We start from the raw sequence: 17,499 nt of genomic DNA, 5'->3' as shown, positions 1-17,499 counted from the left end.
ATAAGGGCTGACTGCTTTAGGTAAGATTGCTGGCGAAAAGTTGCTCATCTCAAGTTTTCCGCATGGCTGAGTTGGCTGGTGCAGCCCTGTGGTTGGCTAATAGGGAGAAATATACCAGTAGGGTGGGACCCAGTTCTGTCCCTGCTCTGTCTCATTATCAGAGCTCAAGGAAATATTTATCAGTACTGCCTTTGTAGTTAGAGGCCTTCAAGGAGTCTAGACTGTTACTTTCTAAAAGCTTTATTGTTTTCCTTCAACATGTAGGTCTAAAATTAGTTTTGTATGTGGTATGAAACCAGGATGCAACTTATTTTTTTTGGGGGGGTGGATATGTAATTTTTCCTAGCAGTTTTGATGTCTGTCTTTTCTTTTCCCATTATTATGCAGTGCCAGCTTTTTCATGAATCAATAATTTATGTGGGAGATTTGGTTTTTAGTCCCTCAATTCTATTTCATTGGCCTGTTTGCCAGTTCTTGCACAAATTCTAGATTGTCTCAGTTAATTATATTTTTATAATAAGTCTTGATATCCAGAAGAGATTGTATTCTCACTTGCCTTTTCTCTTTTAAAGTGTCTTGTCTATTCTAGGCCCTTTGAATTTCCATATAAATTTTCATATCATGCTGGACATGGTGGCTCACGCCTATAATCCCAGCACTTTAGGATGCCGAGGTGAGAGGATCACCTGAGCTCATGGGTTCAATACCAGCCTGGGCAGCCTGACAAGACCTCATCTCTACAATAAATCAAAAAATTAGCTGGGTGTGGTGGCACGTGTCTTTAGTTCCAGCTACTTGAAAGGCTGAGGCAGAAGGATCGTCTGAGCCCAGCAGGTCAAGGGTGTGGTGGCCATGAGCAGCCACTGCACTCCAGCCTGGGCAACAGAGTCAGGCACTCCAACTCAAAAAAAAAAAAAAGAGAGTATTTATCTTAATTCTATACCTCAAAAAACCAAGAGAATCTGTCAAAAACCTCCTTGCACTGATAAAGGACTTTGGCAAAGTCTCAGGGTATAAAAAAAGGCATAAAATAAATGTGCAAAAGACAATTGCATTTCTATACACCAATAATAAACAAACAGAAACCCAAATAAAAAGCACAATCCCATTCAAAATGGCCACAAAAAAAAATGAAATACCTTGGCATCTTACTAACTAGAGATGTGAAAGACCTTTACAATGTAAACTACAAAACATTGCTCAAAGAAATCAAAGATGACACAAACAAGTGGAAAAATATTCCATACTCATGGACTGGAAGAATCAACATTGTCAAGATGTCCATTCTACCTAAGGCAATCTACAGATTTAACTCACTAGCCATCAAATTACCAGCAGCATTCTTCTCAGACCAGGAGACAACAATACAGGAATTCATATGGAAACATAAACGACCACGAATAGCCAAAATAATCCTCAGCAAAAAAGAGAAAAAGTGGGAGGTATCACACTCCCAGATTTTAAACTTTATTATAAAGCTACAATAGTCAAAACAAACTAGTATTGGTACAAGAATAGGCATATAGAGCAATGGAACAGGATAGAGATTCTGGAAGCAAAACCTCAATTTCACAACCAACTCATCTTCAACAAAGCCTCTACCACCAACCATTGAGGAGAGGAGAAACAATTCAGTAGATGGTGCTGGGAAAACTGGCTGACCATGTGCAGAAGACTAAAACAAGACCCCAAAATATCCCCATACACAAAAATCACCTCTAAATGGATCAAAAACCTAAACGTAAAACCTCAAACTTTAAGAACCTTAGAAAATTCAGGAGATGCCCTTACGGAAATTGGAACTGGCAACCAATTCAGGTTCAAAACTTCAAGTGCCCCTATCATAAGAGATAAGATAGACAAGTGGGACCTCATCAAACTGACAAGCTTCTGCAAAGCCAAAGAAACCATCAAGAGAGTGGGGAGACAGCACACAGACTGGGAAAAATATTTGCCAACTTTATGTCTGACAAAGGCCCTAACATCTAGGATCTACAAGGAACCCAAACATGCTGAAAAGAAAAAACAAACAGCCCCATTACAAAGCGGGCAAAAAATATGAATAGACAGTTCTCAAAAGAAGATATACGAGCCGTCAACAGATATATGAAAAAATGCTCAGCCTCACTAGTCATCAAAGAAATGCACATTAAAACTACAGTGAGATACTACCTAACTCCAGTCAGGGTGGCCATCATCAATAACTCAAAAAATAACAGAGGCTGGAGAGGATATGGTGAAAAGGGAACATTTCTACACTGTTGGTGGGAGTGTATACTAGTACACCCTCTGTGGAAAACAATGTGGCAATTCCTAAAATTCTAAAAATCGACCTTTCATATGACCCCACAATCCCCCTACTGGGAATATACCCAGAAGAGCTCAAATCACACTATAAAAAAGATACCTGCATAAGTATGTTTCTTGCAGCATTGTTCACAATAGCAAGAACATGGAACCAATCATGCTTTCTGTCAAAAGAAGACTGAAAAAAAAAATGTGGTACATATACACAATGGAATGTTATACAGTCATAAAGAAGAACAAAATCATGAACTTCGCAGCAACCTGGATGGAGTTACTTAGAATTTACAATACTGAGTGATCTTTCACAGAAGTAAAGAACTGAGTATCACATGTTCTCACTCATAAGCAGACCTTGAACAACTATCGTAATATTATAAGAAAAGGATTGGCAGTAGTGGGAAACTGCAGGGGGATGAGGGCACCAGGGAGGTGAGATTGGCAGTAGTGGGAATCTGCCTGGGGAAGTGGGGAGCACACCTCATCAACAAGGGTAGCTGCATAATGAATATATGTATGCCTAACCCTGAATCGCACCCCACATCTTTAAAATAAAAAAATTTAATAGTTAAAAAAAAAATTCATGTCAGCTTGTCAAGTACAATCCTACCAAAAAACAATTCAGTTGGGATTTTGATTGATGTTAAATCTTTACATTTTAGATCAATTTTTAAATTTTAAATCTATTTGTCTTTTAATTCATCTGTTTTTGTTTTTGTTTTTTCTTAACTACGCTTCATTCTGCATGCTTTGGACTTAATTTGCTCTTTATTTCTAGTGCATGAAGATGAAATTTTTTAGTATTGGTGTAAAAGTTCTTATTTTTACAATAGTAATTTAATGCATGAATTGTATTTTACTTGTCAGTTAGGTACACGCCCAGTTTTTAAGTTTGTATTTTCATATTCATTTTATTCAAATACTTTGCCACTTCCTTTGTGAATTCCTTTTTGACTTATGGGTTATTTAGAAATATGTTATTTAATCACATATTTTCTAATGTTTTCAGATATCTTTTGTTGATTTCTAGTTTAATTCCTGAGAAACTAGAGAACATACTTTGCAAAATTTCAAATGTGTATGAAACTTCAAGCAGAACAATTTAACAGTTTGTTAAATTGCAATGAGTTGAGATTTGTTTTACTGTCTTCTTTGATGATTGTAAAATTTAGTTATTTTCTCTCGACGTGTAGCATTAATTACTGAGAGCGTGGACATCTTCAAGTATAATTTTGGATTTTTTAAAAATTTCTATAAGTCTTTGCTTCATGTATTTTGCAGTTCTGCTGTGCTCTGAATACTTATTTAAAGTAGCCATGTATTCTTTATGAATTTACCCTTTTATCCATGTGTGTTGTACCTTCTGGTCCTTGTTAATATTTTTTTGAGTGAAGTCTATTTTGTCTGATGTTAACAGGGTCACTTTCTCTTGATTCGTGATTGTGTGGTATATCTTTTTCCATCTTTCAGCAGATCTACATTTTTACATGAAAGCAGTTTCTTGTAAACAGCATTCAATTAGGTCTTGCATTATTCTCTAATTTAACAATCTCTCCCTTTTAACAATGTGTTTAGATTCTTTATTTATTTATTTGAGTTGGAGTCTCACTCTGTCGCCCAGACTGGAGTGCAGTGGCCACTCCCGGCCACCTCGGCCTGCTGGGCTCCGGCGATCCTTCCACCTCAGCCTTCCAAGTAACTGGAACTACAGGCACACGCTACCACACCCGGCTGATTTTTTTATTTATTGTAGAGATGAGGTCTCGCCAAGTTGCCCAGGTGGGTCTCGAATTCGTGGGCTCAGGCAATTCACTCACCTCAGCCTCCCGAGGTACAGGATTACAGGTTGAGCCACCAAGCCCAGCTTAGATTCTTTTTAAGGTAACTATTGATATGGTGTGGTTTAATTCTACTGTCTTTCTAGTTGTTTTCCATTTCCCCAATGTTTTTTCCCCTTTTCTGCAATCATTTGAGTTAATTATATTTTTTTCATTGAATTCCATGCATTTGGCTTCTAAGTTATACCTTATTAATCATTTTAGTGGTTGCTCTAAAATTGACACTATATATCTTTAACAATCATATTCTGTTTTAAAATAATATTGTCATTTCACATAAAATAAAAGAGCCTTACAGCAGTATATTTCCAGTTCCTCTCTCCTGTTGTCATATATATTACTTAAACATAAATTATAAGTCCTACAGAATACTTTTAGTATTTTTGCTTTAAACTGTTAATTACCTTTTGGAGTACTAAAATAAATTAAAATTTATTTTATACTTACTTTTTTTAACATTACTGGCTCACTTCTTTATTTATTTATTCATTTTTTATATATCTTAATGTCCACATGGTATCATACTCCTACATGAAGAATCTTTGTTATGGGGCAACTCGCCTGGCAATGAATTCTCTCATTTTTTGTTTGAAATTTTGTATAAAAATTTTGTATGGATATATTGGCAGGAGACGGGGCAAGATGGCGACGGCATAGGTGAACTGGTGAGATTCTCTGAACGGACCAAGACTGCAAACTGCTGAATAGACAGACTGTAAAGCAGAGGGAAAAGTGAACAAAACCAGAAGACCCTCATAAGGAAGAACAGGTCATTGCAGAAGAGAAATAAAAGCAACCCCACCTTCCCTCAAAAACAGAATTGAAGAGGGGGAGGGAAAGGGGTAAAGGGAGAAAAATCTACAGAAATGAAGAAAAACCAAAAGAAGAGTATGGGTCTCTCCCAGATGCCTGGGAGAGCAGACACTGAGAAAATTGACTTTGGAATACAAACAATGAAAAGTCCCCAGAATGAAGGGTCTCAAAATGCAAATGTAGATATCAAAACAATAATGGAGAGACTAAAAAGAATTGAGGAGACACAAGAAGAAACTAGGAAGGAGCTGATATCTGAGATAACAGTAATAAAGAATACTGTGAATGAAATAAATAACAAATTGATAAGCATGGAAAGCAGAATTACCCAAGCAGAAGAAAGAATCTCAGAGCTTGAGGACCAAAATATAGAAATAACCCAAACTCTTAAAAACACAGAAAATAAGCTAAAAAAGACAGAACAAAACCTTCAAGAGATGAGTGACTACCTCAAGAGGCCTAACCTAAGAATAATCGGACTCCCTGAGGCAGAAAGAGAAACAGAGACCACATTGGAACAAACTTTCCACGAGATCATTCAAGAAAATTTCCCTTATCTAATCAGTGATACAAAAATTCAAACACAAGAGATTCAGAGAACCCCCGCAAGACAACAAATGAGAAGACCAACTCCTAGACACATAATAATTCGCCTAAATAAAGTAGGCACAAAAGAAAAAATCCTAAAGGCAGCAAGAGAAAAAGGCCAGATCACCCACCATGGAAGACCAATCAGAATAGCAGCAGATTTATCTGCAGAAACCCTGCAGGCTAGGAGAGCTTGGAGCCCTATCTTCAAAGTCCTAAAGGATAAACAATTTCAACCAAGAATAACCTACCCAGCCAAGCTAAGCTTCATCAGTGAGGGAGAATTAAAATCTTTCCCAGATATCCAATCCCTAAGAACTTATGCAGCCACAAAACCATCTCTACATGAAACACTCAAGAAAGTACTAAACACAGAAGAAAAGGAAAAAAGAACAACGTTCTTCACAAGAGTACAGGGAAAAGAATAAAATATACACGAACCAACCCCAAAAGCAAAAGAAAGACAAAAAAAAAAAAAAAGAAAAAACCAAGTGGAAGAACAATAACTCAATAAGAACTCCATGATAGGGATGAACTCTCACATTTCAATAATTAGTCTGAATGTGAATGGACTAAACGCACCACTGAAAAGACATAGAATGACAAAATGGATAAAATATCACCAGGCAACAATATACTGCCTTCAAGAGACCCATCTCACTAGAAAGGACATACACAGACTCAAAGTAAGAGGATGGGAAACAAATTTTCAGGCGAATGGAACACAAAAGAAAGGAGGAGTCGCGATCCTAATTTCAGACAAAAATACCATTTAAGCTATCAAAAATTAAAAAAAGATACAGAAGGGCCACTACATAATGATAAAAGGTTCACTCCATCAACAAGAAATATCTATCCTAAACATATATGCACCCAACATAGGTGCGCCAACATTCATAAAGCAACTTCTAGGAAAACTAAAGAAAGACATTGACTCTAACACCATAATAACTGGGGACTTTAATACACCACTCACAACCTTAGACAGATCATCAGGCCAAAAAATCAGCAAGGAGATCCGGAACCTCAATGAGACTCTGGACCAAATGGACTTAATTGATACCTATAGAACACTCCATCCAAAGACCACAGAATACACATTCTACTCATCACCACATGGAGCATATTCTAAGATCGACCACATAATTGGACACAAATCAAGTATAAGCAAATTTAAAAGGACTGAAATTCTACCATGCACCTTCTTGGACCACAGTGCAATAAAAATAAACATTGACACCAACAAAGTCCCCCAAAACCCACAAAGACATGGACACTAAGCAGCATGATGCTAAATAACTCCTGGGTCAATGATGACATCAAAATAGAGATCAAAAGATACCTGGACAAATGAAAATAAAGAAACATCTTACCAAAATCTCTGGGATGCCTTAAAAGCTGTAATAAGAGGGGAATTTATATCCCTACAAACACACATGAGGAAAATGGAAGGACAGAATTGACAACCTAAGAAGCCACCTAAAGAAGCTAGAAAGCAAGACCACAAAAACCCTAATTTCAGCAGAGATCCAGATCACCAAATAAAGCCCAAATCCAGGACATAGAGATAAAGATATACAAAAAATCATGAAGCAATAAGCTGGTTCTTCGAAAGGGTAAACAAGATTGATGGTCCCCTAGCTCGACTGACCAAGAAAAAAAGAGAAAAAAACCAAATAAGCATAATCAGAAACACAAAAGATGAAGTCACATCTGACCCTGAAGAAATGCAAAAGATCATTAGAGACTACTACGTATACTTGTATGGAAAGAAACTTGAAAACCAGAAGGAAATGGAGGACTTTCTGACATCACACAACCTACCTAGTTTGGAACAAGAAGAAATTGAGACCCTAAAAAGACCAATAACAATCAAGGAAATCAACCACGTAATAAGAAAACTTCCTACAAAAAAAAGCCCTGGTCCAGATGGCTTTCCAGCAGAATTCTACAAGACATTCAAGGAGGAGCTGATACCAATCCTATTGAAGGTATTCCAGGCGATTGAAAAAGATGGAACTCTCCCCAAATCATTTTATGAAGCCAAATCACATTGATACCCAAGCCAGGTAAAGATCCAACAAAGAAAGAGAACTACAGTCCAATATCTTTGATGAACATAGATGCTAAAATTCTGAACAAGATCCTAGCAAACAGGATTCAGCAATACATCTCAAAAATCATCCACCATGACCAAGTAGGCTTCATTCCTGGCATGCAAGGCTGGTTCAACCTTCGTAAAACCATAAATGTAATTAAATACATCAACAGATGTCAAAACAAAAACCACATGATCATATCACTAGATGCAGGAAAAGCTTTTGATAAAATCCAGCACCCCTTCTTGATAAAAACCCTTGAACATCTAGGCATATGGGGAACATACCGCAAAATAGTAAAAGCCATCTAGGAGAAACTGACAGCCAGCATACTCCTAAATAGACAAAAATTGGAACAAATTCCCCTGAAAACTGGAACTAGACAAGGATGCCCACTCTCTCCCCTCCTGTTCAACATAGTATTGGAAGTCCTGGCTAAAGCAATCAGAGAAGAGGAGGCAATCAGAGGTATTCAAATAGGAAAAGAGGAAGTCAAGTTATCTCTCTATGCAGATGATATGATGGTGTACCTTGAAAACCCAAGAGAATCTGTCAAAGGTCTCCTTACATTGATAAAAGCCTTTGGCAAAGTCTCAGGATACAAAATAAATGTGCAAAAGACAATCGCATTTCTCTACACCAATAATAAACAAACAGAAACCCAAATAAAAAACACAATTCCATTCACAATAGCCACACAAAAAATGAAATACCTTGGCATCTTCCTGACCAGAGACGTGAAAGACCTTTACAATGAAAATTACAAAACACTGCTCAAAGAAATCAAAGCTGACACGAACAAGTGGAAAAATATCCCATGCTCATGGATCAGAAGAATCAACATTGTGAAGATGTCCATCTTACCTAAGGCAATCTACAAATTCAATGCAATACCCATTAAATTACCAACAACATTCTTTTCAGACCTAGAAAAAACAACACAGGAATTCATATGGAAACACAAACATCCAAGAATAGCCAGAACAATCCTCAGCAAAAAAACAAAGCAGGTGGTATCACAATACCAGATTTCAAACTTTACTATAAAGCTACAATCATCAAAACAGCTTGGTATTGGTACAGGAACAGGCATATAGATCAATGGAACAGAATTGAGATTCCAGAAGCAAAACCTCAATTTCACAACCAACTTATCTTCGACAAAGCCCCCACCATCTACCACTGGGGAGAAGGAGAACCTATTCAGTAAATGGTGCTGGGAAAACTGGCTGACCACATGCAGAAGATTGAAACAGGACCCCTATCTATCCCCATGCACAAAGGTTAACTCCAAATGGATCAGAGACCTAAATGTAAAACCTCAAACCATAAGAACCTTAGAAAAGGAAGGAAATACTCTCATGGAAATCGGAACTGGCATCCAATTCCTGTACAAAACCCGAAACCCACAGGACTTAAGAGAGAAGATAGACAAATGGGACCTTATTAAACTGACAAGCTTCTGCAAAGCCAAAGAAACCATCAAGAGAGCAGGGAGACAGCCTACAGACTGGGAAAAAGTATTTGCCAACTCTAGGTCTGACAAAGGCTTAACATCCTGGATCTACAAGGAACTGAAGCGTACTGAAAAGAAGAAAACAAACAACCCCATTATAAAATGGGCAAAAGACATGAACAGACACTTCGCAAAAGAAGACATTCGAGCAGCCAACAAACACATGAAGAAATGCTCAACCTCACTAATCATCAGGGAGATGCAAATCAAAACCACACTGAGATACCACCTAACTCCAGTCAGAATGGCAATTATCAACAACTCAAAAAATAACAGCTGCTGGAGAGGGTGTGGTGAAAAGGGAACACTTCTACACTGTTGGTGGGAGTGTAAACTAGTGCAACCTCTGTGGAAAGCAGTGTGGCGATTCCTAAAAGCTCTAAAAACTGACCTTCCATATGACCCTGCAATCCCCCTACTGGGAATATACCCTGAAGAACACAAATCACTCTATAAAAAAGATACCTGCACACGTATGTTTATCGCAGCATTGTTCACAATAGCAAGAACCTGGAAACAACCATGCTGCCCATCAAAAGAGGACTGGATTAAAAAAATGTGGTACATATACACGATGGAATACTACGCAGCCATAAAAAAGAACAAAATCATGAATTTCGCTGCAACCTGGATGGAACTAGAGTCTATAATACTGAGTGACCTCTCACAAAAACAAAAATCCGAATATCACATGTTCTCACTCATATAATGGACCTTGAACATCCAATGCAATACTATGAGAAAATGACGGATGGTACTGGGAAACTACGGGGGGGAGGGGGATGGGATTAACAGTAGCAAATATCTGTCGGGGGATGGGAAAACACTTCTTATCTACAGGGTGCCTGAATGAAACGTAATTGTACACCTAACCCTTAAATGTACCCCACAAAACCATAATAAAAAATACTGATTAATGAAAAAAAAAATAAGTGCATCCTATTTAAAACTATAAGTGAAAGGATGTGTATAGATAAGAATAACAATTACAAATATAAGCATGTTCCTTTAGCATCATTTATTAATTGGGTACATCAGTATACACCAGAAATCAGAATGTGCCCTTTCAACCACTTTGTCATCATAATACTTCTCTACAATACATAAGAAAGGACTGAATGTTTTATTCCATGAAGGGAGTTATTTACACTGGGAAGTTTATTGTTGCTTCTCTTTTTTTTCATGTTTGAGGAACAGTTGTGAACCTTAAGCTTTCTAGGTAGTATGGTAATAACACAAAGAAAAATAATTTGTGTAAATTATTGAATATCACAGTCATATGATTATATTAGAAAATTATAAACTGAAGTTCCTATTAAAATAATACAGTATTCTCCTTTTTAAAAAAAAAGAATCAATATCATCAGAATGTCCATATTCCCAAAATAAATCTATAGAGTCAACACAATCCCTATCAAATTAATAGCAACATTTTTCATAGACATAGAAAAGATAATATTTAAATTCATATGAAAGAAAAAAAAGCCTGGATAGCTAATCTTTATCAAAAAAGAACAAAGCTGGTGGCATCACACTCTCAGATTTCAAACTGTACTACAAGTTTACAGTAACCAAGACAGCATGTTGTCACTGGTACAAAAACAGACATACAGACCAATGGAACAGGATAGACAATCCAGAAATAAAACCACAGACCTACAACCAACTCATCTTTGGCAAAGCTGGTAAAAACAAACACTGGGAAAAGAAAGCCCTATTTAGCAAATGGTGCTGGGAAAACCAGCTAACTATATACAGAAGAATGAAACTGGACCCCTGCCTATCACTATGTACAAAACCAATTCAAATTGGATCAGACTTAAATGTGAAACCTCAAACTATGAAAAATCTTAGAAGAAAGCCTAGGGAACATGCCCTAAACATCAGCCTAGGCAATGAATTCATAGCCAAGTCCTCAAAAGAAAATGCAGCAAACTTAAATTGACAGATGGACCTTATCAAGCTAAAAAAACTTGTGCACAGCAGGAGTAAAGAGACCACCCCATAGAATGGGAAAAAAACGTTGCAAACTATGCATCTGTGAAAGGTCTAACAACCAGAATCTATAAGGACTCAAACAAGTCGACAGGAAAAAGAAAAAAAAAAATAGCCCCATTAAAAAGTGGGCAAAGGACATGAAAAGACTCTTTTCAAAAGAAAACATCAAACAGCCAACAAGTATATGAAAAAATGCTCAGCATTACTAATCAACAGAGAAATGCAAATCAAAACGATAATGAGACACCATCTCACACTGGTCAGGATGGCTATTATTAAAAAGTCACAAAACAACAGGTGTTGGCATTGTTGTGGAGAAAAGGGAACACTTGTACACTGTTGGTGAGAATGTTCAACCTAGTTCAACCTCTGTGGAAAGCAGTTTGGAGATTTCTCAAAGAACTAAAAATAGAAGAAAAAAAAACAACAATTTGAAAACAATTTGATCCAGCAATTCCACTTCTGGGAATACCACCCAAAGGAACATAAATCATTAGAGACACCTGCAATTGTATGTTTATTGCAGCACTACTCACAACAGAAAAAAGTATGGAACCAACCCAGATGCTCAAGGATAAAGAAATTGTGGTACAGATACACTATGGAATACTACTCAGCCATAAAGAACAAAATGTCTTTTGCAGCAACATGGATATAGCTGGAGACCATCATTCAAAGTGAATTGTCACAGAAAAAATAACTGAAAGCTGTTTGTTCTCACTCACAAGTGGGCACTAAACACTGGGCACACGTGGGCACCAGGATGGGGACATCAGACACTGGACACTACTAAAAGAGGGATTGAGGGAGAAGAGAAAAGGTATACAAAACCACCGATCTGGTACTATGCTCACTACTGGGAGGGGGGAGGCTGGTTAAAAGCCTAAACCTCAACTTCATACAACATAGTTATGTAACAGGTCCTCACATGTACCCCATGATTCTAAAATTTAATAATTTTTTAAAAGAATATTACTCAGAGTCTTATCAAGCTCCTATTCTTTCAGATAAGGAAAAAAAATCACATGATAATTGATTTGCCAAAACACCAAAACTGCATATTTACATTTTCCCATCTAAGTAAAATCGTGTGCATTCATTCATCAGTCATTTCCTGGGTATCTCTTCTGTTCCAGGCACTGGGAATTTGACAGTGGATAATACGCATTATAGTAAGAGGGCCAGGATGCAGAAAATTAACTCAAGTTAACCTATGAACAAATGCTTACAGTGAAAGAATGAGAAGGCTACTTAGGGGGCTAGTAAGGAATTCTTTGAAGAAGCTAAAGCTCAGATGAGCCTTAAAGTAAAATAAAGTACCCTGCCACAAGAAAATGTGGGGGAGGAACATTTCAGGCAAAGGGAACAGAAAATGTAAATGCAAACATGTATGTTTATGTGCATATGTTTATGTGCATTCAGGAATATCTGAAAGTTTAACTGAACAGAAAGTTTTATCTGTGCATGAGGGAATTTAGGGTTCCATCACTTGCCTTTGCTAGATACCACCGCATAATGTATCACTCAACAATAAGCATTTATTTAACTCAGGCATCTATGGGTGACCTGGGATATGGCAGACCTCTGCTAGTCTCAGCCAGGTGGCTCCACTCTAAGTGTCTCCCATCCCCCTTCTGTTTAGCAGGAGTCATCTGGGCATGTGCCATGCATCATTGTATTGCTATACTTTTATGTGACTAGCAGCACGGTAGGTAGCATTTCCATACACCAATAATGCTCAAGCTGAGAACCAAATCAAGAACTCAATCCCATTCGCACTAGCCACCAAAAATTAAAATACCTAGGAATACACCTGTGGGGTAATTGTTCGGACACTGCCTCTTTCCCCCCATCTGACTCCTTTCTGTGGCTTCCCAAGGGAACAGCCCTTAGCCAAGGCTGGTCTCTGCAGTATATGCATATTCCCTGTAATGAGTTATGGGGTTAAGGAGTTACCAAAAGCAGGTCACCAAGAAACTTAAAGACAATGCAATTCTCTTAGCCAATGTGACTGTAAACACTGTACAGGAATCTGAATAATTAACTTGCTTCATTATTAAACTGTTGGCTGTGCTGTCCCAAGGCCCAGATTCTTTCATCACTGTCCCGCCATCAGTGACTGCCCCCCACCCGCCACCACACACACATAAGTATAATAAACCAAAGTCTCTCCCTGCCAGACTTCTTTAGAATAGCTAAACATAGGTGAGTGGATTGCCTGAGCCCGTGGGTTCGAGACCCGCCTGGGCAACTTGGTGAGACCTCATCTCTACAATAAAATCAAAAATTAGCTGGGCGTGGTAGCGCACGCCTGTAGTTCCAGCTACTTGGAAGGCTGAGGCGGAAGGATCGCCAGAGCCTAGCAGGTCAAAGCTGCGGTGGCTGGGAGCGGCCACTGCACTCCAGTCTGGGCAACAGAGTGAGACTCCAACTCAAAAAAAAAAAGAATAGCTAAACATTATGTACAAGCCCTCTCAGATTTGGGGCTAACACACTACAATGGCCATAGTCAGCAGAATAGTTCAGAGAACACCCCACCTCCCCACACCCCTGGTAGTGGCCTGAGCAATAGAGGAGGGAAAGAATGTCGCTGGGGGAAATCCCAGGGTGGATCACTGGTACTATGTGGTCCAAAGTTGCCAGCTTTGTAAGTAGCTGGGAGCCTCTGCGTGAGTATGGGGATGTCCTCCAAATGCCAGCCGGACTGCTGGAATTATTGAAAGCAGTTAATGACAAGGGATAATTTCAAAAGAAATAAAACAGCTGTGCAACCTCACCAGCTGTGGCATGGCCCCTGCTTTGTGCTCTCCAAGTGGCTACTGAACAGGAGAAAGCCACTACAAGCCAGGTGCAGAGATTACAGGAGGAGTTAAGACTGGAAAAAGATACTTGGTGAACTCAGGCAGAAAGCAGAGACATGTCAAGTCACTACCGGCTGAAGCAAACTAGCAGCCAGCTGAGCAGTTTGGCTTGCCACTTTGCAAAAGTGAAAGGAAAACAGTTGCCTCTGGCAGTGACGTATGCACACTATGGTAGTCGAGGGTGAATGGGACCCACAGAAGTGGGATACCATGGAGGGAGATCAGACTCCTCAGAAAAAGAGGATAAAATAGAAGTGACAGAGGAGGGGAAGAGCATCAAGTTGAGGGCTCACCTGGTGATTATGCAGAAAATAAAGATACAACAGGAGCAGCCAGAGAGTTGTGAGCCAGGGCACCTCCCACCCACTCTCCCTCCCCACCCCACCCCCTCAGTACGTGCACACAAACATGTGCCCATATGCTTCAGTGGAGCTGGCAAAGGTGGCAGCAAAATTTAGGCAGAAGGTAAGAAAAACCCTAGTGGGCTGGTTGGTAAGGTGACTGGATACTGGAGCTGATGGTTACCATCCATCCCTCCCTGAGACGTCATATATATGGAGTGGGGAAATATAATGAGAAAGGTTCACTCCTAACATGGCTCATGGCAGGGTATAGGGTCATTGCCCAAATGAGGAAGACATTCCATCCTCCCTGCCCACTTTACTGAACATCAGGTGCAACAATGGGCTGAGCAGCTGCATACTGACTGGCGATTTCACCTACTTTACAATCCCACAGACACTGGCCTAATAGAAAAATATAATGGCATGCTGAAGAACCCTTTCAAAACAGATCAACACTCATGCAGGGTGAAAAACATGATTGCATGAAGCGATGCACATTCTCAACAAAAGACTCCGTGCTGATCATCCAACATCCCTAGATGTGATGACAAACCATGGGCAACACCCCGAGGATGAAAATCCAGAAGCAAGAATCACTGCGACCAAGGTAGGGACACAAGAATAACCTGTTGCTGTCCACCCCACAAGACACAGTATCTGGAGAGAATACTCTCCATTGGTCCTGGGAAGTTTAATCTGAACCCTGTTGGTGTTCCCTGTTGGCTCTCTGGGGAGAGAGGGGAGATCATAATTTAGATATTTGTCCTCCAGTTGTAGGAAAATGAATAAATATTGTTAAGTGCAATAATCCCGGGTCTCAAATACTCAAAAGGGGGATTATTAACATTTATAGGTGACAATTCAGAACACCCCCACTGTGCTTTCATGGCATGGCACTCCAGGCTAGTCAGGTCTCCCCAAAGTGTCAAGATGCTGTCACGGAACAGGCATGTCACATGTGTTGTGGCTAATAATGAAGATTTACCTCTGCTTGTTTTCCTCAAACATTTACTTTATCACCTTTAGCCTCAGCTCTGGGAATACATTCCTCCAGTAGGCAGGGACCCTTGCTCAAGTACACAACAAATCAGCATGCTGGATCTGCTCAGAGTTCCCCACCTCAGCCACATCAGGAATGCCATAGAGAATAAAACTGACCAATGAGTCGAAGTGGGTGGATTTCTGCCATTGGACACATTTCAGAACACTCCACAGGGCCTTGGTGAATACAGTGAGGCCAAGGACATTTCCTCCTTGGTGAGGAAGCAGATCAGTAAGACTTGTCCCTACCTGGGAAATTCAGTATGGGAGGGGCTAGGATGGTTAACAGGTCTACAGATAGAAATCAGGGGCCATGCCCTACCGTCAGTGAGCATCTTAATGGCACCACTAATGAAAATGTCTGGAAAGTAGGGTGGACCCCTAAAAACCTGTGCCCTAACACCACTATCCTCAGTGCCAATGTCTTTGACACTGAGAATAGTGTCAAAGACCCCAAAATAACAATGTGGGCCCATCCAGCCCCTTGGAGTAGTCTGTGGGTGTGTGGCACACATGGATGGCCTGACTTGACATCTAATTGTACATACATTTCCAGGTAAGCCTTAGATACTCTTCCCAATCAACCCTCAGTTGGGACATATTCGTGGCCCACCATCATGTAAAACATACTTCTTGGTGGTTTTATCCAATGTCCATGTTCATGCCACAAGTAAGAACTATAATAGTAGAAAAAGCTGTAAAAGCCCTTGCTAACCACATTGCAACTGCTCTTAATTGCACTAAATACTCTGCCCACTTCCTCAGTGATGAAGTTACACAAATGCACATGGTAGTATTACAAAATAGAATGGCTTTAGATACACTCACTGCACCACAGGGGGACACCTGTACCATGCTTAAAATTGAACATGGTGTATACATTCCTAACAATACTCATAAATGTCCATGGCCCTTAAGGCCCTGAAAAGTGAAATCAGTGCTGCTTTCCAAACTGCTGAAGATCACTTTTCCAAGTGGTTTGGGTCATGAACCTCTTTCTGACAAAAAGTATTCATATGTATCATAATCACTATAACAATTTTGCTGTTTGAGTCCTGTGCCCTTAATTGTATATGGAATATGAATACATTGTTTAACTCATGTGTCCACCTCAGAAAGCTTGTGGAAGATCAATGTTACCCAAAGATATAAAGGCATAAAAGGTCAGTGTAGGGGCTGAATGAGGGGTATTTGCCTATTTCCCCCATATCTAGCCTCTTTCTGTCCCTCCCCCAGGGAGCAACTTCTGGCCAAGTCTGATCTTTTTTTAATACTACATTTATTTCCTTTCTTCTTCTATGTCCACTTCCCAAAGTATGTACTTGGCCAAAATGTTCTTTCACATCGTTTCCTGAACACTTTTAGAATATAAACTCCATGGGATCAGAAGTGGGACTGTTCTGTTGACTGCTAATCCTCAGCACTAAAACAGTGCCTGGCACAACATGGATCTTTTCTTAAGGTTTGCTTAATAAATAAACCACTCGTCCAAACATTACCTCCATTTCTCAGTCTTACTCAGAATAGGGTCTTCTAGAAGAATGATTACCATACCACTACTCAAGGTAATCTACAGATTCAATGCAATCCCTATCAAAATACCAATGATACTCCTTCACAGAGTTAGAAAAATCATCCTAAATTTGAATGGGACCACAAAAGACCCCAATTAGCCAAAGTAATCATGAGCAAAAAGAACAAAGCTGAAGGCATCACACTACCTGACTTCAAAATATCGTACAAAACTATAGTAACCAAACAGTATAAAAATAGACATGTAGACCAAAGCATCAGAATTGAGAACCCAGACATAAATCAATGGATTTATAGGTGACTGATTTTCAACAAAGATACCAAGAACATACGTTAGAGAAAGACACCATATTCAATAAATGGCACTGGGAAAACCGGATATCCATAGGCAGAAGAATGAAACTGAACCCTTCTCACTGGACCCCTAACAAAAATAATCTTGAAATGGATGAAAGACTTAAATACAAGATCCAACATGATAAAAGTAGTAAAAGAAAACCTAGGGGAAGTGTTTGGGGGATAGAGACCTACACAAAGATTTTATGGCTAAACTTCAAAAGCACA

Source organism: Carlito syrichta, unplaced genomic scaffold (assembly GCF_000164805.1).
Source record: "Carlito syrichta isolate Samal-C Ts95f unplaced genomic scaffold, Tarsius_syrichta-2.0.1 Scaffold310947, whole genome shotgun sequence".
NCBI lineage: Eukaryota > Metazoa > Chordata > Mammalia > Primates > Tarsiidae > Carlito > Carlito syrichta.
This window is presented reverse-complemented; position numbering follows the sequence as displayed.